Below are 23166 nucleotides of genomic sequence, written 5' to 3' on the forward strand. Positions count from 1 at the left end.
GGGAAGGACAGACACTGTAGTGCAGAGAAGAATGTGCTGGGAGAGGGCACACATTCGTTGTTCCCTATCCTGCAGATGGGTGACTGATGCAGTGTGTGAGACTGCGGCCTGGCGTTGGGCTTGCCTGCAAGAGGAGTAGAACTCATTGCAGTACTGAGGCTTCACCTTCCGTTTTCATTGCTGGATGAAACACACAACCTCTACACTTCTACCCCAGGGTGCTGGTGTTTACATTTGTTTGCCTGTCTATATGGTCTATTAACCAACCACAAGATGGTGCTCAAGTATAACTGCACCTTAGTAGGTTTGCAACTTTCCATGGGGCTTTTGTTCTGGTTTCTCAAGATTTCAAATTTGACAGACTTTTCTTGCCAAAAAAAAAAAAAACAGGTGGAAAAGGCTGGAAAAAATACAGAAGAGCCTCTGGAGGACAACAATGTCATGGAATGGTCCACAAACGTCCATGAGTGAGAATTCACAGGAGTGCAATAACGCCTTATTTAGAGAAGCCCTAAAATGACTTTGTATGCCCATGGAAATGTGAGATTTGAACCTGATTTGCAGTTCAGTCTCTTAGTACTGTAGGTCATAGGACAACAGTAGAAAAGGCTTTTTAAATAATAATTTCCATGATTAATCAAGAGGGCATAGGATCTTGGGGTGCTGGTTGACTGCAGGCTAAACATGGGTCAGCAGTGTGATGCAGCAGTCAAGAGGGCAAACACCACGCTTGGATGCATAGCCAGAAGTGTGGCTTCTAGATCGAGAGAGGTATTCCACTCTATACAACTCTGGTGCATCAGCAACTGGAATATTGTGTTCAATTCAGGGCCCCTCTTTACCAGAGGCATACAGCAAGGTTGGAATCAGTGCAGCAAAGGGCCATACGGATGGTGGCTGGTTTGCAGGATAATCCATATGAGTGGAGACTGAGGGAACTGTTTTTTCAGCCATGAGGAGACTTCTCCTATATATGCAACATATAGGTATGTGAGGCAGTGTGATGAGGAGGTGGGTTGTGACCCTTTTTTCCCCTGCAGATGAGAACAGGATGTGTTCCAATGGAGCAAACTCAGGGAACCACGATTCAAGGTGAATGTCAGGAAGTACTACCTGATGGTTAGGACCTCTAGGGGGTGGAATGGGCTTCCATGGGAAGTGGTTAAAGCCCCATTGGTGAGGGTGTTTAAGGATAGGCTGGACATGCTCACGCTAGGCATGCCATGAGCGGATCTGACTGGAGCCAGGGATCAGATTAGATGGCCTGGAAGGCCTCTACTGACTCACTCTGTTTTCTATATTTCTATGTTTCTAAAGGACCAGGGTGGGGGTAGTGGGATAACAGCCTGTAACCTATCTGTATTTTACTGTTCTAAGGTGAAATGAGCCTGTCAAGGCTATAATATCATGAAACATTTCTGAAACGTTGTGTCTGGGGGACAAAATTGCAGCAGAATGTTCACAATCTTCTGTGATCAAAGTCAACAGCTTGCTTGGCTGGGAAAACCCTCTACACTATTATAGCAGACAAGAAGAGTCCCAGGTGGTTAAGGAGAAGCAGCAGCCAAGGCACAGGAAGCCTGAAAAGAGGGGACTGAGCATGCAGTGATCTGATAAAATGGAGCCCAAAGGGAGAAAGGCGGGAGCAGACAAAGATTCCTTGAGGTGAACTAAGCACAGCCCAATGAAGAGAAACTGCACATGTATTGCTTACATAGGTATGAAATTCAGGAGGATAGGTGTATGATGTATACATTAGAGGGAGAGAGGGACTTTTGGGAGAACAGGCAGTTTAGGAGGAAATTGCTCCTGTGCAAACAAGCAGGATACCTGAAAGAACAAAGGGCTAGGGAAGGAGGGAGACCCGGTATTCAAGGAGAAAAGGGGCCTGGCTGAACTGCTAAGACACAAGCTCAGGGGAAGTGTATCATATTTTAATTTTTATTTATGTGGATTTAATTTATTGTTGTAAGCCACCCCGAGGCTTTGGTGAATGGGGCGGCATAAAAATGTTTTAATAAATAAATAATAAACATATTCATAGGGTTATGAATTCCCCACTTAAGCAAGCTATGGCGGGTTGATACCCTTGAAGTGGTTTCCTAAGTCTGCCCCTGGAAACATGAATGGGCAGGGAAGCCTTGGCACAGCAACCAGTAGAGATCGTTGATATGCAGGTCCCACATGCTGGTTTCATTCTGGAGGAGTGAAAGAGCTCGGCTAGCTCTGCTCACATCCTACAAGCCTCAGCCCTGCTAGGATTGGCTAAATACTAAAATACATTCCCCTTTGAGCGGGAACTCAAAATGGAAACGGTATTAAGTATGGAACTATTTTCAGTTTGAAATGATTTTTTTTTTGTTTTAGCATCGTTTGCAGCTTTCATTATTTTCACATGGCTGCTCACAAGGAGAGAGAAGGACTCACCTGCCATGCCCTGTCAACTGGGGACACATTTTAAAGGGGCCTGCTTTTCAGATGGTGATTGCTTGTCTCTCCATTTCACAGTATAATAGGCAATTAATCTCCCTTTAGCATTTAACTTTCATACAAAGATGGAAATGAATCATAGAATCATAGCATAGTACAGCTGAAAGGGGCCAGAAGGCCATCAGTCCAACTGCCTCCTCAGTGCAGGACCCCCAGTGAAACCAGCCCACTCAGACGGCTGTCCAGCTTCATCTTGAAGCTTCCAGTGGGAGAGATCCCACAGCCTCCCTTGTTAACTGGTTTCATTGTCATATTTCTCTAACAGTCAGGAAATTTTTCCTTATATCTAGCTGGAATCTGTTTTTCTGTAACTTGAGCCTGTTAATTCATGCCCTGCACTCTGGGAGAGCCAGTGTGGTGTAGTGGTTAAGAGCATGGGACTGGGACTCAGGTGATCTGGGTTCGAGTCTCCGCTCAGCCATGGAGCCAACTGGGTGACTTTGGGCCAGTCACAGACTCTCAGCCCAACCTACCTCACAGGGTTGTTGTTGTGGGGATAAGATGGAGGAGGAGAAGGATGTAAGCTGCCTTGAGCCCTTTGTAGGAAAAAGGCAGGATATAAATCGATAAATAATAATAATAATAATTAAAAAGAGACCCTGTCTTTCTCTTTTTGACAACCTTTCAAGAACTTGTAGAGTGCTATTGTATCTCCCTCCGGTCTTCTTCTTGAGGCTAAACATGCTCAGTTCTTCCAAACTCTCCTCTTAGGGCTTTGTTTCCAGTCCCTGGATCATCCTTGTCACCCTCCTCTGAACCCTTTCCAGCTTGTCTGCATCTTTCTTAAAGTGAGGTGTCCAGGTCTGGGCATGGTATTCCCGATGAGGCCTAACCAGTGCTGAGTAAAGGGAAACTAGTACTTCATGATTTAGAAGTGATCTTTCTATTAATGCAGTCTAAAATAGCATTTGCCCTTGAACACAAAGCCTTCTTTGTCCTGGCCTCAATCTATTGCTATGCAAGAAGAAAGGTACTGCTGACCCCCAACTGGGTTTATAGGTCTGGGAAATGATAGGATGACATTATTCATGTACTGTTTACTACCATAGTTCTATACTGAAGAAAAGTCCCAGCCACATATGCTAATCAAATGTTGCTGCCTACAGACACAGATTTAAATAGAGTCTGGAAAGCCATCTGTCAGTGAACCTGAGGTGGCATCCTGCTGTTATAGATCCTCTGGGGGGGATGGACTAGATGTCCTCTGAGGTGCCTTCAAACCATATGACTCTAAATACATTCAAGTTGGGATTTTCTGTGTGCATTTTTCCTACCACAGCTGGAACCCAGCTTTCTACCCCCTTTGCAATCCATATGACAGAAGCAAACGGAATGCTGTTTCAGCCCTCTCTTTCCCGCTCTATGCTCTGTTCAAAGCCACTTCTGCTGTAAAGGGAGGTATGAATTTCCCTTGAGTTTGTTCTGTGGGAGAAACTTGTATGCTTAATCCAGACCAGTTGGGAGTGTGCATTTTTAAAGTAGACCCACAGGAACAGTTCTCTGTGTTTGTGTATGCTAAATCTCTGCTACTCATGGGCTCTTTCCCCATCTCTTATAGATGGTGTGCTCATGAACTGGAATAACACTCATACAGATAGCTGGCAAGATATCATAACAAGTAACTCACACCTGGATTTCACTGGGTTTGGGAGAAACTCCAACTTCATCATGATTGTAGGAATCATGGTTGTAATTAATGTTTTTCAAACAATAAAAGGCAGTATTTTAAAGGCAATCTTTAAATTGTTCTGGTAAGAAGAAGGAAGTAGGGAGTTTCTGTAGTAATACAATATTCATGATGAATATTAACAAAGATTGTGAGTTAATCTGCAATAAGGCACCTCTCCATCTTGCAGTCAAACTCACAGTGAACATTACATAGCATTGTTCCTTTGTCAAGTCCATTCATGGAGAGAGAGAGAAAAAAATAGAACAAAGTTAAAAATGCCAGCACAAATTTTTCACTGTCTTCATCTTTTGCTTTAGTAGTTTTGCAAAATTTGCATGGTCTTCTAAGGCTGGGTCTTGACCATCTTTTAGTCCAAGGACTAAGTTCCATTTTGGAGAAACTCTAAGAGTACTATGTTCCAGTAGCAGGTAAAATAGTAGGCAAAAGGAGAAAGACCAAAATTACTAGCACCTTTTCACCTAAATACTACTAATTTGCTACACTTTAGGAGAGGCATTTTAACTGGTGGGTGCATGCTGATCCTCAGAAAGCCAGATTGGACCCCCAGCTGGGCCAAATCTGCCCTGTTGTTCTAGAGGTATTTAAAATGACTGTGTGCATATTTTCACAAATTAAATCAATGGGTGACATGGCAATCAAGTGCTTAGAGGAATAACAGGCAAAAGTTCAGTGTTTACAGGGTGATTAAGACATCCCAGTGATTAGACAGAGACAGGTGGACCACACATGTTGGGTCAAGTTAATTAGCTGCACTAAAGACAAGGGAACTAAATGGGATTTAAAGGTTCATAGATTGCCATTATAGTGATTTTATCAAAGCTAGCTTGTGACACTATCAAACTGATCTCATATTTATGTTTTGTCATTTCTGAGTCATCTTTTAGTTCATTGTAGTGATTATCTTATTCATCCTCACAGGAGCCATGAGTTGCAAATATTTTATTTCATGGACAGCAAATGACTCATACACAGGTGCAAATGGTACCCAGATATATTACAAGCTCTGAATCCATATTTGCCCATTTTGTGTCCATTGTGCTCTTTACTAAGCCTCTATAATTGTTAAAGATGTCACATGCATAGCTAATCTTTTCACCTAGAACACTTGAGATTTAGGCAGTTAGAATCTGAATGAATTAATGGTTTTCCAAAGGCATGTTCAGGGTTAATCCAGCCCCCCTCCCCAAATAATAATAAACATTTTACCTAGATTATGTGGTAAAATTTTGATACCTTTTAATTTGTTAGGACTCAAGGCACTTCCCAAATTGATATTAAATTACTTTCTAGAGACATGAAAATTCCTCACTGAGTGAAATATTTTCATTTCATTTCATTACATTTCATATCACTCAACAGTCAAAGTTCTTTGGGTAGTTTACAAAGATTCAGATTCCTAAAAGCACAATATTATGCATGGTATAACAAACATTTACATAGAAACATATAAATAGGATGTATATATAAATAGGATTTATATGTTTACACTTATATCCAAGCAATTCTGAAACAATCAACTGGAAGAAAAATATAGAAAATTATTAATCTCATCATATGCTGCCAAATGCTTGAGAGGAAAAGAAGGTAACAATTCTGGTGACAGATAAGCCTCATTGGAGAAATCATTGCATTTCATTGTTGGGGCTGCCACCACCAAGCAAGTCCTTTCACTTATTGCCACCTTCCAACCTTCCTCAGATGAGCCATCTGGAAGAGGGCTTTGGATGATGATGTGTGAGTAGGTTCATGCCTGTAGAGGTACTTCAATAGGTACTGCGCCCCAATCTGTGTAGGAAATTATAGGTGTAACCCAGCAACTGGAATCAAGCTTGGAAACATACAGGCCAGCTCTGTAAGTGGGCCAGAATTGATGTCATATGTTTGAGCTTCTTGCTCCTGTTAGCACTATACAGTAGCCACCACCTTGTCTTAGAAAGTGGACTAAGATGAGAGAAAGTCTGCAAACTCTTGTGGAATGACGGTCGTGCAAATGCCAACCTTCTATTATGTCATGTGCAGCACAAAGGCTGATGCATGAGATGTTGAAGTCAGCGGTTGCATGAGGTTGGATTCCTGGAAAGTGCTGCATGAACACTGGGGGGCCCACCAGGAATTCAAGGACAAAGCACACCAGAGCCCAGGAAGTTGAGTCCATAGAATTCAATGGATTCCCACTCCGAAACTGGATTCCTCACAGATCCCAACTCTTCATTCAGTCAAATTAATCTCATCTCAGTTTATTAGCCATCATCCTGTTCATTGTGAGCCAGCCACCAGTCTAGCTTTCATCCACAGCCTCACTGATAAACATGAAAAGGAGAAATAGAACTCATGTCAGTACACTAATGACAGCACACTCCAGGTGGATTACACACAGTGTTTTCATGTGAGTGTTGAATAGCATGTGGGATAAAAGTGACCTCTGTGCAACTGCATAGTGGAGAATCCACAGGGTAGAGTAATATTCCCCAAGCAGCACCTTCTGGATACAACCATCAATGCAGAGGGAGAAGCCAGAGCAATGCATCTCTCACACCCAACTCAGACCATCATCCCAAAAGTATAATATGATTGATGGTATTGGAAGCTACTGAGAGATTTCAGTTTCACTCTCTGTGTCTCTCCCCACATAGGTCATAGGTTATAATAATAATAATAATAATAATAATAATAATAATATACATGATAATTAAGGTTACTTGCTTGCTAAAACCTGGCCAGCAAGAATCTAGATAACTGATCTCATCCAAAAGTTTCTGGAGCTGTTTTACAACCAGATGTTGAAGGACTTCGCCTAAGAAAGTAACATTTGTCATGAAGCTAAAATTGTTAGGGTATTGCCTTCCTTCCAATTTCTATAAGCCAAGAAAGGCAAGGATCCAATATTGAAGTAGCTGCACAAATGTGTTTAAGCACCTTGTCAATGTCATTGAGCTGTACGAACTGAAACTCCTTCAGGAAAACAGCACAGGGCTGTTCTCTGGATACCTCTTCTAGTTCACCTGCTGTAACACTGCAGTCTAAGTCCTAGCAGATGCTTTTATATTTTCAGGCATTGCCATAACCATTTAACCCTTGCCAAGGCATCCAACATGGCTTGTACAAAACACTGGTCTGAGTATGAATAAGGCAGGAAAAATGTGCAGCTGTATCGCAGCCATTCAGCACTACTTTATAGAGAACTTTGTGGCAAAGATGCTCATCTTTATCTTCACCAGAATAGCAGAATATATCAAGCCATGCTTTCAAAACAGCTTGATCCTCTCGGTTGCCCCATCTGGGTGTCCCTGTTCTACTACATAAGCAACAGGACAAGGAAGTAGAGTTTAATGGTGCTTTTTGTGTACTCGTAATAGTTGGGCACAATTTAATTTAGCCTGTGAGTTTCTCCTGGCATGGAAACAAATCAGAGGAGTAAGCTTCCTTCATTTAATTCTACTTATCAGGAAACATGCCTTCTGAAAATAACAGAAGCAGGACTGGTAAAACTACTGGCAACCCTGGATTTCTTGGATTAGACAATATGGGCTTTGGACTGTTTCCAGTGGATGCTTCATTTTTAACTTATCTCTACTGGCATAAAACACAAAATGACAGCGTTTTTTGAGAACGATGGGTAAAAAGAGTGTAAAAGTTTTTCCCTAAAGATAAAGTAATCACAAATGTTGGAAGCTCAAACCCTGGTCATTTGCAGATCACTATTTCCTTCCCATGTTCTGTGGGTTGGATTCAGATTCAGCACTGGATCCAATGTTAGTCCTACTAATATAATAAAACCATTGAAATGAATGGAACTCAGGTTACATAATATTGGATACAACTTCCTCATCATAACTAGAATAATTTAAATAAATAGGACTTAAATTAACTAACATCCCTTTGTTTTCTGTAAATTTTCTGTGAAATATTGGCAAGGTTGTTGGAGTTTATGTATAATAGAGCTACTTTTTAGTTATGTATCCACCTATGCTTAATGCCTTTTCTTTTATTTATATGTAATCTATTTAACCTAATATTTCAGGAATACAAATCTATCACTCATCTCAGTATTAAATTAGTAAGATAACCTTGAGAATGGTGTGATAAATAACTTGCAATTCAACATATTTAGACAGTATCTCAGAAATAGAAAACATTTGTTCTAATCTTGGAATACATTGGTTTCCACAGTATACTCATCAACTCACAGGACCACGGAAACAATACCTGAAGATCATTTACTGTAATGTTCTGTCCTAAAATAAGATAAAAAACACTATCAGTGTTCCTGAAACAATGTATCAGGAATGCATACCTATTAAATAGGATTAATTCCATCTGACAAATAAGTCCTTATACAACAGTAGTAAGGTAGTGGTATATAATTGATTTTGGTTTTCTGTCTGTTTGCATTGGGAAGAACTTGTCGATCAGGGGCCTTTAGTCCAGCAATATTTCTAAATGCTCATGAGAACACCAGCATAATATGGTCTTTATGGCAGTCTAGGAAGCAGGCCCCAGATGGGAGCCACTGTGTGATGGGCCCCACATTGCTGGAGACATGCACAAGGCATTTTGAGACTTAAAGATCAGAAAGGTCTCTAGGACACCTCCTCACTCAAGAGGGAGACAGAACCCCAATTGCCCCATTTCTGAATGAAAAATTCCGTCAAAATTCGCCTCATGACTGAAATAGAGAGAGGAAAAATGCTGCTTTTACGGGAAAGGAAAGATTTTATGCATGTCAGGACCAGAGTTTGGCACACCACTTCTTCAGTGTAATGACATCTTATCTGCATGTATTCTAGACATGTTAATAAAAGAAAAAATGCCTTTATGCTGAAGTGAGGCAACATATTATGAAAGACATGGTAATACTGGTGGGTGCCACAGTTGGCATTTTCCTCTTCTCATCTAGAGTTTGGAGTTCTCCTCCCATACTAGGGTTCAAAACAAAATTGGAGACATTTGAGGCTCTGGGTTGAGACTTCCTAACTAATAACCTGACATCAATGGTTTATAACCAGTTCTAGTCGTTACTGCTAGGAGAATATCTCCCAGCTCGTTTGAAATTTTTATTATATGCTCCTTCTGGCTCATTAAATCCACCTCTTAGCCCTGTTTTTCACCTGCTTTAGACTAAAGCTGACTCTTACCATGTGCTTTTGATAAAGAAAGCTCCTGTTGAATACTGCCTTCAGTTTAGTGAGTCAGAGTGTAGTACAACATAATGGATCTTCCCCACTTTTATTACTGGCTATTATGAATGAGTACCCCTTCAGTCACTGAACTTTGCCCAGATCTACATTTGAGTCTTTCTTGCCAGCTTTATCCCTGATCAGTGGCAGATGAGCTTCCAACTAAACCTTGAAAAGGAAGTGGGAATTCCCTCGGAGTGTGACACTTAATACTCGGTCTGGAAATGCTGATGAGGTGGTCTGCTCTTGATCTTTCTCTGATATGTTTAAAAAAGGCACCTTTGCTTTAACCTGTTCTTGTGCACCATGGAATGTTCTTCCTCTTCTACTTTTTCTGGTTCAGTTTAGAATAGAATATGCAGCCACATGAATTTCTAGGTTTAACTAGGAATTTTTTCTTTTCTTTTTTGTGCGCTGAAATCAAACATTCTCTGATACACCAGGTGATGAGGCAGAACTTATGTATCCATCTGGCTTGAGGGATCCCATGGGAGCTGGTTTGCCACCATGAGGGTGGAGTACTGGGTGGACTACTAGTCTGATCCACATGGCTTTTATTATGTTCTTATGATAAGCTCTTGGATGATTGCTGGAGATAACAGGATTAAGAGGTGGATTTAATGAGCCAGAAGGAGCATATAATAAAAAATTCAAATATGCTGGGAGATATCTGGCTCCTTAGGAATGCAGAGAAACAAATTGGCTCCTAGAGGTATTATCAGTGGCAGAGTATATTGCAAATTTTCCTTCCAATTTATGTGAATTTTCCAAGACCTCCACCTGGCTGTTCAGAGATGGAACCCTTGAAGTACATGTTCTGAAATCAACAACAGTTGTTTATACTAAGCTGAAGGGGTGGGAGGGCAGCCTTCCATGTTCCTTGTTCCACCCTTGAGGCTAGAACGCTATCACAATGGAAAGGAGAATTGGAACAATGCAGAGAGAGAGTTTCTGGGACCCTACTGTTGCCTCATTCTAGCTGTCTGAGAGAAATACCAGTGGAAGTGAGATACTTGCATCTCTCTATCTCTGCTGGGTAAGACTGAGGGAAGAGCAAATGGCATCAGGTCCAATTTTTGGAGCCTACCTTGCAGGTGGAGTTTAGGACTGTGGTGAGTAAACATCTTATTCCCAGTCATACCATCAAAGATGAGGTGGGGTCTGAATTAGGAACTGAGCTAAAAAAAACAAAAACAAAGCTTTTTCCCTTTAAAAAAGTGTGGGGGATAAGGAGAGTGTGTCATTCATTAGTGGAAAGCATTTGGGCTGAATGTTGCATATTGTTTTTATTATAAGCTGACAGCTCAGGAAAAAGGTTTTTACAATGTGATGGCAAAATATTGAATTTGACATGGTGGTAGTCTGTCTGTCTTTATTTATTGTACAGTTTCCCCCTGAAATTCATGAGGGTTGTGTTCCTAGGGCACCTGCGAATTGTGAAAAACTGTGAATACTGAATGTGGTAAAAAATGCCTATTTTTATAGTTTAAACCCTAAATATGTTACTGCTGCATTCTTCTTTATGTAGCGTACAGTGCTTTCATTGATGCCATAATGGTGTGCTACTGCGGTATAACTTTTTAGTTCCCGGAGCAAATCCAGTAGTTCAACTTTTTCCTGGAGTGTTTTAAACTTCTTCTGGCACTTAGGTTCATTGCCAGAAGCCTTAGAGCAGGGGTCTCAAACTCAACTTACCTGGGGGCCGCTGGAAGTAGAGTCTGGGTGAGGCTGGGCCGCATCAAGTATTCCACCACCGTGATGGCGGTGGGCTGCTCATCCCGCAGCCGGCCCGGGTGCCGCCGGCGCTTTGAAGGCCACAGGGCCCCTCCCCCATGCCCTGCCCGTCCCGGCAATTGGCCTGCGGGCCGCGAGTTTGAGACCCCTGCCTTAGAGGGTGCAGGGTGTTTGGGCAGCATCATAGGGCTTCAAGAAGAACAAAACAGAGAACACTCAGCAAACACCAGAGATGCATCACAGGGCAGCAGCCAATCAGCAGTTCCTGTGAAATTGCGGGGGTTTCTGCAAACAATATTAGTTTGGTTCCAAGAAAAATTCCACAAAAGACTGAGGCTGTGAATGCTGAACTGCGATTTCATGGGGCTATACTGTATTTGTATGCTCAGGGGCTCTCTGGGCCTCTCACAAAGTCATTGGCTTAATACATCCCATAGAGTTGAACAAATCTCACTTAATCTGCAAGATTTCCTCTAAGGCAGATTTGTCAGGCTTTTGCTTTAAATGCTATCTGAAATTTGAACTCTGCTCTGCTTGCATTCAAACTCTGACCAATACAGCGCTAATAGGAATATGAGTACTGGCTGCAATTTAAACCTTAAACCACAGATATAGAGAAGAGCACATAGAAACTAGCTAAATGTGCCTCCAATAGCTCTGGAGAAAGAAAATTGCTGGGAATTTAGAAACTGACTGTCTTATGAAATGCTATGTTATAGGAAACCATCACTAAACCAGCCTTTTACCTTCAATCAGAATTGCCCAATCCTCAAAAATATTAACTTTGTTCTTTCCCATCAGTATAGCTGCAGCCGTGTGTAGAATGCAAATAATTTTCTGTCCAGAGCACATCATTTGAAGAATTTGGGCCAAGTTCAGGTGACCTGAAATCTCATAATCTAATCCTGAAAGAGCTTTAGCAACACAAACTCTGAAGTGCTTCTGCCAGGAATGGTGTGAGGGTTACAGCCTGGCTGATCAAAGGAATAGTAGACTCTAATTCATACTGTCAGCTCTGAGATTGTCTTCAGACTTCATCATGGAGACCTGCAGAGAAGCATGAACATTAAATGTGTATTCCAAAATTCACATTTACAGTACAACAGCTAATAGCCAACAATTAAAAAAATCAGTTTGAATTTAATAACCATGAATGCATATTGCACAGCTATTGATAGAAAATACATAGCCATATTCTTCCATTTGTTTATTAAACATTGTTTTTAAAGGAATGTTCTAAATTATACTATTGTCTAATTTATCTATTTTAGCATATCTATTTTAATTACATAATTGCGTAAGTATATAAGTTAACAAGTGTAGTTAACTGAAAACATTTATCTGAGCATGCTTCCATACTAGGTATGTATAGGAATATTCTGGAATCATCACACTGACCACAAACATATGATGAAACCAGACTTACACAAGTGGCGGAGGCTTGTTGTGAGATGCAGTGCATGCCGAGCATGATTTGCTTAATCACTACTGAGCTATGGCTTAGGGTTAAGGGCTATTTATGGATAACTCAGGGGTTGTTTAACCCTCTAACAAGCTATGCCATCTGATAAATGACACAATAAATTGTGGTTGGGTGATGACTTCTGATGGTTAGGCAGGGATTATGTAAATTGAACCCAGCATGTACCAGAACATTTTGGCACACATCATGGTTCACAAGAAGCCATGGTGGTCTGAAGTCAACTTTGGCCTGTTTTGATCATGTGAACCAGCCCATTTTTTCCACTTACTTTGTTCACTTACAGGGCAGCTACATCACCTTGCAATCAAATGGTTTTCTCCATGACTCTACCATCCTAGGAAAGTGTAAGGTATTTGCTTTGGCAGTGAGAATCTGCTGGATTCCCTCTGCTCAGCTACCTGCACTCTAGCCTGCTTTCTGACAGCCCCAAGTCCAACTGGATGCCAAGCTCCCTGAGTATTTGCATGGGCATCCATGAGGAACTGAGTCCATGTGCAAACAGAGTCCCTTTCCTATAGACATGACGTATGGGCTTTGTATATGCTGCATATATTGTAGAGGAAAGCTGTTGTGGTGTGCAAGAGGAGTCTGCTAGCCTTTACGAACTTTTGTAGTCTTTGTCTTGGCTGGGTTTGCTTCCTTAAGCAAAGACCAAGCATGAGAAAGAAGCCTGAGAACCAGAAGAGAGATAGATTCTGCAGGATCATTGCAATGCTATACCATCTCTGTTTAGACTATGGATTATCTCCTGTTCACCACTGCCTTCTTTTTAAAATGAGTGGTTTTGATATTTGCAATGATGTATTAGGTAGGAAAATCAGTCATCCTCATAGTTACATTGACATGCTTTCAGTATTAACATTTTTAAAAAAATCTTTTAATTTGCACTAAAACAATTCTTGTCTATTAAAAATCTTATTGAAATATTTATACAATCATCCTTAAATGAAAATGTTTTAATGCACATGGAAAAAACCAATTAAACACACATACAGTCTTTTCGTTTGGCATGATTTTACTCTAATTTTATGGTGGAGATTTGGGGCCTATCTTTTAATCAGAACAAAAACATTCACATTTAAACGTTATGAAAATGATTCTGCTATCATCTCCACTCCTTATCTGGCAATTGCTAGTTCCTCCTGTGAGAGGGGTTCGAGGTTGGCCAACTTTTATGCTATTTTTTCTTGATTTAGTCCTGGTGGAAAAGTTGAGAGGTTGGATGATGGATCAGGGGAGGAGGTAGGTTCTGTCCCAGAGGCAGCTGCCTGGGTTTCACTACTTCCACCTTTTAGTGTGATTTCCTGCAGCTGGGATAAACCCAGGTGTGGGTGCCTCTGGGAATGGTGGATACCTGTTAGATGCCATCCTATTAGCAGGGTGGGGGAATGAAAATCAAGGTGTTTGGCATGGACTTTTGCCTCCTCCTACACAAGAAAGTGTCCTTGAAGGTTTTTCCTGATAAGCTTTTGCACTTGGGGTGCTTCTTGCCTTGGTCAGTGGTTTTCAACATTTCCTCAGCAGAATACTGATCCATATGCTAGAGGACTGATATAAGAACCAGGCATTAATTTCTCCTTGATAATCTCATGCTCAAATACAACCTGTACTAGTGGACATCTTTGAGCTAATTTCTCCACAACAGCTAATTGATGCACAACACATTGTGATTACAACACACCTCTGGGAAAATGACTTCATTCCTATGCTCATTGTGACATGTGTATACGTGCAAATTCTTGTATATACATGAAACAGGACAGCCTGTAACAGCAGACTCTGGGGAGCATGGGAGTCCTGGAACAAAGTGAGACAGTTCCTAAGGAGACCCTATATTGGGCTGTTATGCCTTGTAAGCCCAGTTTATAGCTCTCTGCCTTTCCATTGGTGTCAGCATCTGAGCTGAGCAACTTGTACCACCAAGCATCCTGACCCAGCTGGGTTCCTATCTTCTGTGACCGAGCTGATGTTCAGGGGATGAAGAACACACTGACACTTTCTCTCCCCAACATTCAAGAGCAAGCCAAACTGACAGATCAGCATCTTCCAACCTATCTGGGTGCAGCAGGCTTGCTCAGAGAGAGCACTGCAAGCTGTGCAGCACAGTAGCTCTGCTCTACTGCTCTTTGGCATGTGTTGAGTGAGGCAGCTTGTCCCACTGCAGAATGGTAGGGCCAGTGTAGGCTGGATCTAAAACGTGTTTTCAATTTAAAATTGCATTTTCCACAACAGGAATAGGAGACAGGAGGCCCTCCAGATGTTTTAGCCTATAGCTCACAGCCAATGCCTAGGGATCATGAGAGTTACAGGCCAAAACATTTGGAGGACTGTATGTTGCCCATCTTTCCCATGCAGGTTCCTAAATGCCAAATGATATAATGGATGGGGTTAAAGAATGAAACTTAGCAGATTCTAATTGCACCAAGCTCCATTAATTTCCTTTGGACCCAAAGGGTTTAGTGATGCAATGGATCTTTCCCTTCAGAATGAGTAAGTCACTAGCAGCACAGAAAGTCTGCATGTGTTCCTTCATCATGGCTGAATATTCATTTCTGTTTAGTACAATTAGCCAATCTTCTTTTGAAAGGGCTGATGCTTCTCTTGTGCTTCCTGCATTAAACCTCATTTGCATGTCTGCCCTTGTTCTCTGTGATGTTTGTGGGCCATCCCACTTTCTCTTCTTTCTCTTTGTAATCTATGGTGTAGGATGATATCCTCCATTAGGAATCCCTTGGCCAATCTGAAAGCAGCTATTTGTGTTCCCAACTCCATTAGTACTTAAAGTGCTTAGCAGATTTTGATGGACTGTAGAAAGCATCCCACTTTCTTACTTTCTTATTTGAGAAACAACAGCATGTAAACTTTTCCTTTGTAGAGGAGGAGGAAAATGTGTGGAGGAGGAAAAACTGAATAAGAGTGTCGAGAGGAAATAAAATGAGAAATAGGCATGAGAAATTGTGCTATCCCTAGGCAAGGTTGCTTGAATTTGAGTACACATGCCATTCATGTTTTTTTTTAAAAATCTGTCATTGGATTTGATCCAGGATCTGCCTTCCCTGAGAGAAAGAGTTCTCCTCATGGAAGGCACCACTGCTTTTGGGAAGATCTCCCACACTACATATTCAGCAGGGTTTCCTGACTCTCTACACAATTTTCAGTGGACAGCTGGTGAGACATAGGCAGCCTTGTCCGAGAAACTCACTTCCCCCAGCACAGCTGATTCAGCTTAAATCTGTATCCAACCCTCTATCCATCATATATCCACCAACTCACCCTCCAATCTACCCATCAAAAATGACTAGACTATATTTAGAAATATAGCATTGTTCTCCTGCATGCTTTTGATCAGAATTGACTCAAATTCAGCAAGTGCTTCTTGAGAGAAAGAATCTGAGATTTCAAAATTCCCATGTGGGAGAAAGTGAATTGGAGAAATCCATAATACACAGCATTGTGTGCTAGGGGTCTTCTTACCAGGTGTACACTAAATCCAGCAACTTGGTATTTGGCTGTAAAACAGACGTGCATGTGATCTCCTGACAGAATGGTATATTCTGGTGGCCATGTCTACTCCCCCTGTACTGAGAGAAATTCCACAACTTGTATGCATAGAGGGAGCATCCAGTAGGTCACAGCTGTAGAGCAGCTAACCACACATTTCTGTGAATTTATACTGCTTCATGTCTGGGGGAAAAGACCTTGGATAATGGGACAGATGGAGAAAGGAAACATCTGGCCTTCTCATCGTCTATCTCTCTCTATCGTCATATTTGTTGTGTTGTATAAAAGAGGCACATTGACTTTAAAAAGGATTCTGTGTAATATTTGGATCTAGGATAAAAAAGCTATATTTGTGGAATGGAAGTGATTGTGGAAAATAGTTTATCCAGTGTTACCTTAGTCTCCACAAGAGCAAATAATTCTCATTTCGTGCAGCTAAGAATGAAATCCAGTTATCATGGCTGTTTCTTTTCTGTGAGAAATGCTGTTTGATGTTCTTTCTGCATCTGACTTTAAGTTAACATCGTGTGGTGTATAGCATTATGGTGGAGGTCATAAAAGTCTCTAGATATATTGGCTCTGGTGGGTTATTAAAACGTGTGATGCCCTTAGAATACATTGTTCTGCACACATCACTGGGTTGTCCCTTTAAGTTAGGAATATCCTGTGACTGAAGCTGCAGAGACTACTGAGTTTGTTATTCAGTATACAACAGGGATAGTCATTAAATTATTTCCTTATTTCTTTCAGAACCAACCTTCACTGGATCTGTGGAAAACCCATTTGATCTTCGAATGAAAATGTGGCAAGAAAAACATACAGTAAACATGGGGTAAAAGCCATTGAAACAGTCATGGCTTCAAATCCATATCTTGCAACCACATTTTCCCATTTCCTCCTCCCCAGGTAGGTGCGGGAAGAAGTGATCTGCATCGTAAAAGGTCCCTATCCCTAAACTAGCAACCTGATGAGGATCATACCTTTCCGCAACTACTCTGGAATGAAAATATAGCTTCTTACTATATATTGAAAGCAATGTCAGTTTTGTTGCTGAATCAAATAGTGGCCAACTTCAATTCTGTCACCAGAAGGTAAGGCTGCAATATTACGGATGGATTGACTATGTCACCTTTGTTTCTTTTCATGTCCTTTCCACTCTGTCTGTGATGAGATATTTGCCAAATTTGCCAGCTGGGTACATTCTTATCCAAAAGCTAACTGAGCTAAATTCTTAACCATCCCTATGCAATATCTATTGCAACTGAGACAATAACTTCCAACTCTTAAGTTTTTCATTGAATGCCATATTCAGTGTCCTGCATTTCCAGCTTTCCTGCAATTTTAGGTATCCTGCGAAGCTGCTATGGCTATAGGATCAGTGCATATGTCATGACAAACCATCCTCAAAATGAGCCACAGTGGGTTGGATTTTTACTTATTCGCCTCTGTGATGTCTGACAGATTAGGCACTCTATGTTTGCTGTGGTTTGTTTTCCTGTTAGTTCTGCCTGCTCCTGGCAGGTATCCTATGGGCCCTTGTGATGCAACCTTAGCAGTCTAGTCTTCTGCTTTGCTAATGAGTGCAAATGCATTTGAGTGCATTTGCACTCATTAGCAGAACAGAATTCATTTTGCTGAAGTTTTTTTCCCACATTAGTGGAGAAGTGTGTATATCACATTTTTTAAAAAAATTGAGAGATCTGTACCAATTCAGTAAAATACAGTGGATATTGCAAATAAGCATGGTAGTTTTTTGTGAGTCAGAAGGGGTAGCTAAGTTTGATTCACATGTTACCTAGTGGAAAAGAGTCACTTCTACCTACTGTGTCTGGAACTTTTTCGTTTAGTTAAAATGGGAGTTGAGGGCAGGTGGGCACACAATTGAGGTGTATGAAATTGTGCCTGGTATGGAGAAGCTGGGTCGTGAGACCATCTTTTTTTTCTTTCTGGGATAATAAAGAACCTAGAGTCAGTTAATGAAGCTGAGCAGTGGCTGACTGGAAACAGATGAAGAGAAACATTTCTTCACACAATGTACTTTTAAACTATGGATTTGTGGTGGTTACTAAAATGGAAGACTTTAAAACAGATTTATTCATAGGCTACTAGTCCTAATGACTATGCCCTTCCTCTCATAACAGTGGCAGGTTTCTCTGTATAACAGTTGCTGTGGATCATGAGATGGATGATATTCTTACATGCACTTTTCATAAGTATGTGGTTGTCCCAGTTTGGGATGAGAATGCTAGACTAGTTAGGCCTTGGTTTGTGCCAGTATGTCTCTTCTTCCGTTTTGACTCCATTGAAGCTTTTGCAGTGTATAGAAACAGGAAATGTATGGATAGGTAGCCAGTTGATTTCCTCATAGCCTATCGTCCCTACCTCTCTGAATACTAGGGATGTGTGAGGAAACCGTTTTGTGGGTGGAAATCGGATGGTCTCCTGGGTTCTCTTTTCTGGACTGGCCCACCTTGTTGCAGCCCTAGTTCTGGTCAGTGAGCCAAGGGCTTGCAGGTTACTCACCGGGAAGCAAGCCCACGCAGTGCACAGATGGGATCTGTCTTCCGTGCCGGATGCAGCAGCTTTTGTTTGCTGCTGCCCTTGATGAGAAAGACATTGCCAGTTGTGTGACCTCATTCTGCAGATATCCTTGTGGGTTGGCTCACTTTCTAAGACCAGGACAAGCATGAGAGGCGTGCACAAGTACTAGAGGGATGGATGCTTCTAGGTTTCATCCCAGCTCTAAATGAGTTCTATACGACACCATTCTGTGTGGTGTCCAGGCCACACATAAGTAGCTCCCATGCTGCAACGACAGCACATAAGGATGCATGCTTTAATCAACACCTTGTAATAGCACCACACAATTCTCACCCCTGTCAAGTGTTCTTCAGATCAGAAGAAGACTATAACTTCCTTGGACAATTTATTCAAGGAATCTCCTCATATAGCTAGGCAGAATTTCATTATATTAACTTAAAATCATTTTGTATTTATAGAAACATGGTAGGATGCAATCCTATGGTCTTTGAGGGTGGTTGAGGCCCGTAAGATTGTTGGGTTTCTGAAACCTTCTGCAGCCATAGACATCAGAACTTTGGGAGAGGGACCCCATGATCTGATCCTTGCACCTTCTACGGAAATAATGGCAAGGACTGATTTCTGAAGCCCTGATAGAGGTCAAGGGGAAGCTCAGATATGCAAAGGCCCTTTGGTTGCTCCAGTCCATGTCCCACATTCATGCTCAGCAGCATGACTACTCTACATGGGTTCAAAGACACACCCAAGGAGGACAAAGAGGCAACAAGTGCACCTGTCGATCTTCCTGCTATGTCAGTAGCAGCCAGGCAGGGCTAGGATATTTGGAAGCCTCTGAGATTAGAGCCTTCTTTCTAGCAAGTGCCAATCTAATAGGGTTGCACCTGTATTTTACGTCCTTTTTCACTAATGAGTGGACTGAACTCTTGAAGGAAGCAGGAGCCTCACTGTAAATGGGCTAGGGTTACATTCTATCACATGGATTCCAGAGTTACTCATACTTACAATAGACCCGTTTTCTATACTGTTCACACTTTTTCAAGCACAAAGCTGTTACATCTTACTTCTGCATCAGTCTGTCTTCTTTTGCTTAAAGGGCATGAAAATTCATATGCATTTTCAAATGAATTTTTATAAGTATGAATATTCATTTGCATCTTCCCCAATATACACATTATTTTGCAAATAAATTCCCTCATTATATGGCTTTTTGCATGTTATTTCTTCCAAGATATACATTCTTGTAGGCACTAAAAACAAAACAAAAACAAAGAACTGTACTGCAAAATTCAGAGAAGTGTAAGAACTAAAGATAAGAGTGTTCTAGTTCCAGAGGCTTAGCCATGTTGTTACTTTTTGAATAGAAAGGAAATTGTGTCAGCAGAGACCAAAGAAGCCTACCAAAGAACTGCACTAGCCCAGAAAGTACAAGCTGGTCCAGTCCCAAAATGAAGTGACCAGGGAGTGACCAGCACAAAAGAAGTGGGTAAGAATACGTTTTGCAGATTAAGATCACCGTAGAGTCCTGAGCTGATTTATCTGACAAAATGTTAAAATTCATGGATTTGTGGATAGTTCTTAATGTGGATAATTCTTAATGTGGATGATCTTCTATTTTATCTGGGTGATTTTAAGTGCAATTTATGAATTGAAAAGCATAAGCATATTAGTGTTGCCTTTGCTGAAGTCTATTTATCATTGTAGTAGCAGTATATCTTTTCATATGTAAGATCTATAGGAGTATATAATATATATTCACTGTAATAGGGTTACCTAAATCTCATGTAGGGAAATTGTAGTACTGTATTGTATTTTTGCTTTTTGTTTATTTGGGCTTTGGATTTGAATTTCACAATAACACTAAATAAAAATGGCAGGCCCCTAAGTTCTCTGCTTGTGCCAGGGCATTCTGCTGTGATTTGGATGGCATAATTGTACACCTGTCAGTGCATAGTGTCTTTTGTTTTGTCTTGTCTTGCTAAGAGACATTTCCATTTTGGCTCCACTAAAATAGTATTTTTATTGTGTCTTTGGCTTTTTCACAGTAACTTCATTTCTGAAGTTCCTTTCAAAATCAAATACTGACCATTCTTTTTTGTAATGAGTTTAGTATGTATCTCAGTCCAGAAGAATGCATTTCATTTCCCTCATCCTTGAATGGTGATCACAATACTGAAGCTAGTGTAACCGTTCTTATGAGACTATGTACGAGAATACAAATCTGTTGTCCGACTGAGCACTGAAATGGAACTACTCCATTTCTGTATGATTACTCTGTTGGCTCAGTGTGCCATTGCTCAAATATTATACTCCATTTTGTTATCACTCCACAGTTCCAAATAAGAACATTAAATATATGTTGTTATTTTCTGGCAGACAAAAAAGCTTAAAAAATGGTGAGGTTTTCAAACAGAACTCCACTTAGTTAGAAGGTTAAAAAAGATTCAAATACTCCCCATTGTAAATGTGCAAAAGATAGTTTCAGTTTGGCAACTATGTTGCAGTGGTAGGTAAAAAGAAAAAGGACTGAAAGCAGAAGTGATGGGATCAAACTACTCAAAAGACCAAAAATTCTAGTATATTTTGCATTAAGTTCTTGCTGCCAGAAACTGAGCCTTCAGCAAGGCAGTTTGACCTATTATAATTGGTGGGGGGCATTGAAAAGGTCAAGAAACCATCAAATGATTGGTGGTCAAGAAAAGTGAGTGGGAAGGAAGCATGGCCTTCTGGGAAATTCCAGAGGACCAGAAAGGGGCCTTGAGCTTGAGGTTCTATACTCTGCTTTTGGTGGCCATGACCCACTCACTGTGAACAAGGCCAAGGTGTGGAAAGACACATCTATATGTGAACATGAATCGCCTAGCTTGGAATATGAGCTCATTTATTTCTTCTTGATACAAATATAAGGCCAGAATTCTCACTGGCACTTTTCTTAGAGCTCCTTTATAGCAATGTATTACTTTCTGTGCAAGCAAATATACATATAGAAATGGCTGATTAGCACAGCTGAGGCCAAACTGTTGGGAGATCAATTCCTGGCCCTATAAAAATAAGACTGTTGAACAGAGACTTCGGCTGCCATTGACTAAACTTTAAATAATAATTTACAAACTATTAATTGGAATGCTGGCATTTTACAGTGTGTTTAAGAAGACAATATACATTTGCAGTCCCTAGAGGGTTAATTAACCAGCCAGTAGCATTCCACTGAACCTTTGTAAAACAAAACATAACCATTGTGTTTTAGAAAGAGGACAGGAAATGCACGTCAATGTCATTCTCCCAGAGGAGCAAATTATGCCTTTTATAAGATGGAAATGCCCAAGAGAGGTAGAGGAGAAATCAGTGCCTAGAGTTTAGGAGGCGCATACTGGCTGGGTTCACATGACATGACAACCCACCATGGGCAGCCAGCCATGGTGGGTTGTTGTCCCATCCAAACGCAGAACATTTTCTGTGGGCTGCCTGTTTTTCACACAAAAGCCACACAGAAAACCCCAAGGTACTTGCAGGATTGTTCTTGTCTGGAAGGGAGTCTCATTTTTTCCAAGCTGGGGATACTGATTTCATTGTAGGTTGCAATGATAGGCTATAGAGTCATTTGGCAAAAGCAGCAACAAGAGCTGCATTGCTCTGAAATGGCTTCAAAAGGGAGCTGCAAAAACAGTGGAGCAATATCTCCCCTACCAGATTAGATTGGAGAGTTGGGGAACTGGTGAGAAGGTCAACTCCTTTATGCTTTGCCTTCCTGCACCTTTTGTATCATTTCTAGTCACAAAGTCTTTTAGAAGGTTGAAAGGTCATACCAGTCAGGAAGTTAGAGAAAACTTTCTTGTTTTCATCCAGCAAGAAGAGAACAGAAATATGACATTCTTGACTTTACTAGGATACCAATAAGTCAAGCGCCACTTAATGACCAGGCTAGGTAACGTCACTATCCACACACCGTCCTCCTTTTATTGAAGAAGACCAAGACCTTTTCAATGCCCTGTTCACCCAGTCAAAAGAACAACTTGGAAACCATTTTGCTTTTCTTTATGTGATCTTCATCTATTCACCTTCAGAGAGGAATATAAAAAGCTGCTATACACCAAGTCAGAACATTGGTCCATGCAGACTAGTATTCTCTACACCACTATTCACAAACCTAGCTCCCTACAGACTTCAACTCCAGCATGGCCAATGGTCAGAAATTCTGCAAATCACAGAATCATAGAATAGCACAGTTGGAAGAGGCCAAAAGGCCATCAGGTTCAATTGTCTGTTCAGTTCAGGGCACCAAGTTAAAACCACCCCTTCCAGATGGCTGTTCAGTTACATCCCGAATGCCTCCAGTGAGGTAAAGCCCATAATCTCCCTTGGTAATTTCCACTGTTGTACTGCTATGACAGTTAGGATCCCCCCCCCCCCGCCCCTGATATCTAGCTGAGACCTGCCTACCTGTAAATTGACCCCATTATTCCATTTCCTGCCCTCTGGGATGATCAAGAGGAAACCCTGGCCCTCCCTCTCTGTGACAGCCTTTCAAGTACCTGTAGAGCGATCGAATTGTG

The sequence above is a fragment of the Varanus komodoensis genome, unplaced genomic scaffold, assembly GCF_004798865.1.
Source record: "Varanus komodoensis strain SLA01 unplaced genomic scaffold, ASM479886v1 scaffold13_1, whole genome shotgun sequence".
NCBI classification, from domain to species: domain Eukaryota; kingdom Metazoa; phylum Chordata; class Lepidosauria; order Squamata; family Varanidae; genus Varanus; species Varanus komodoensis.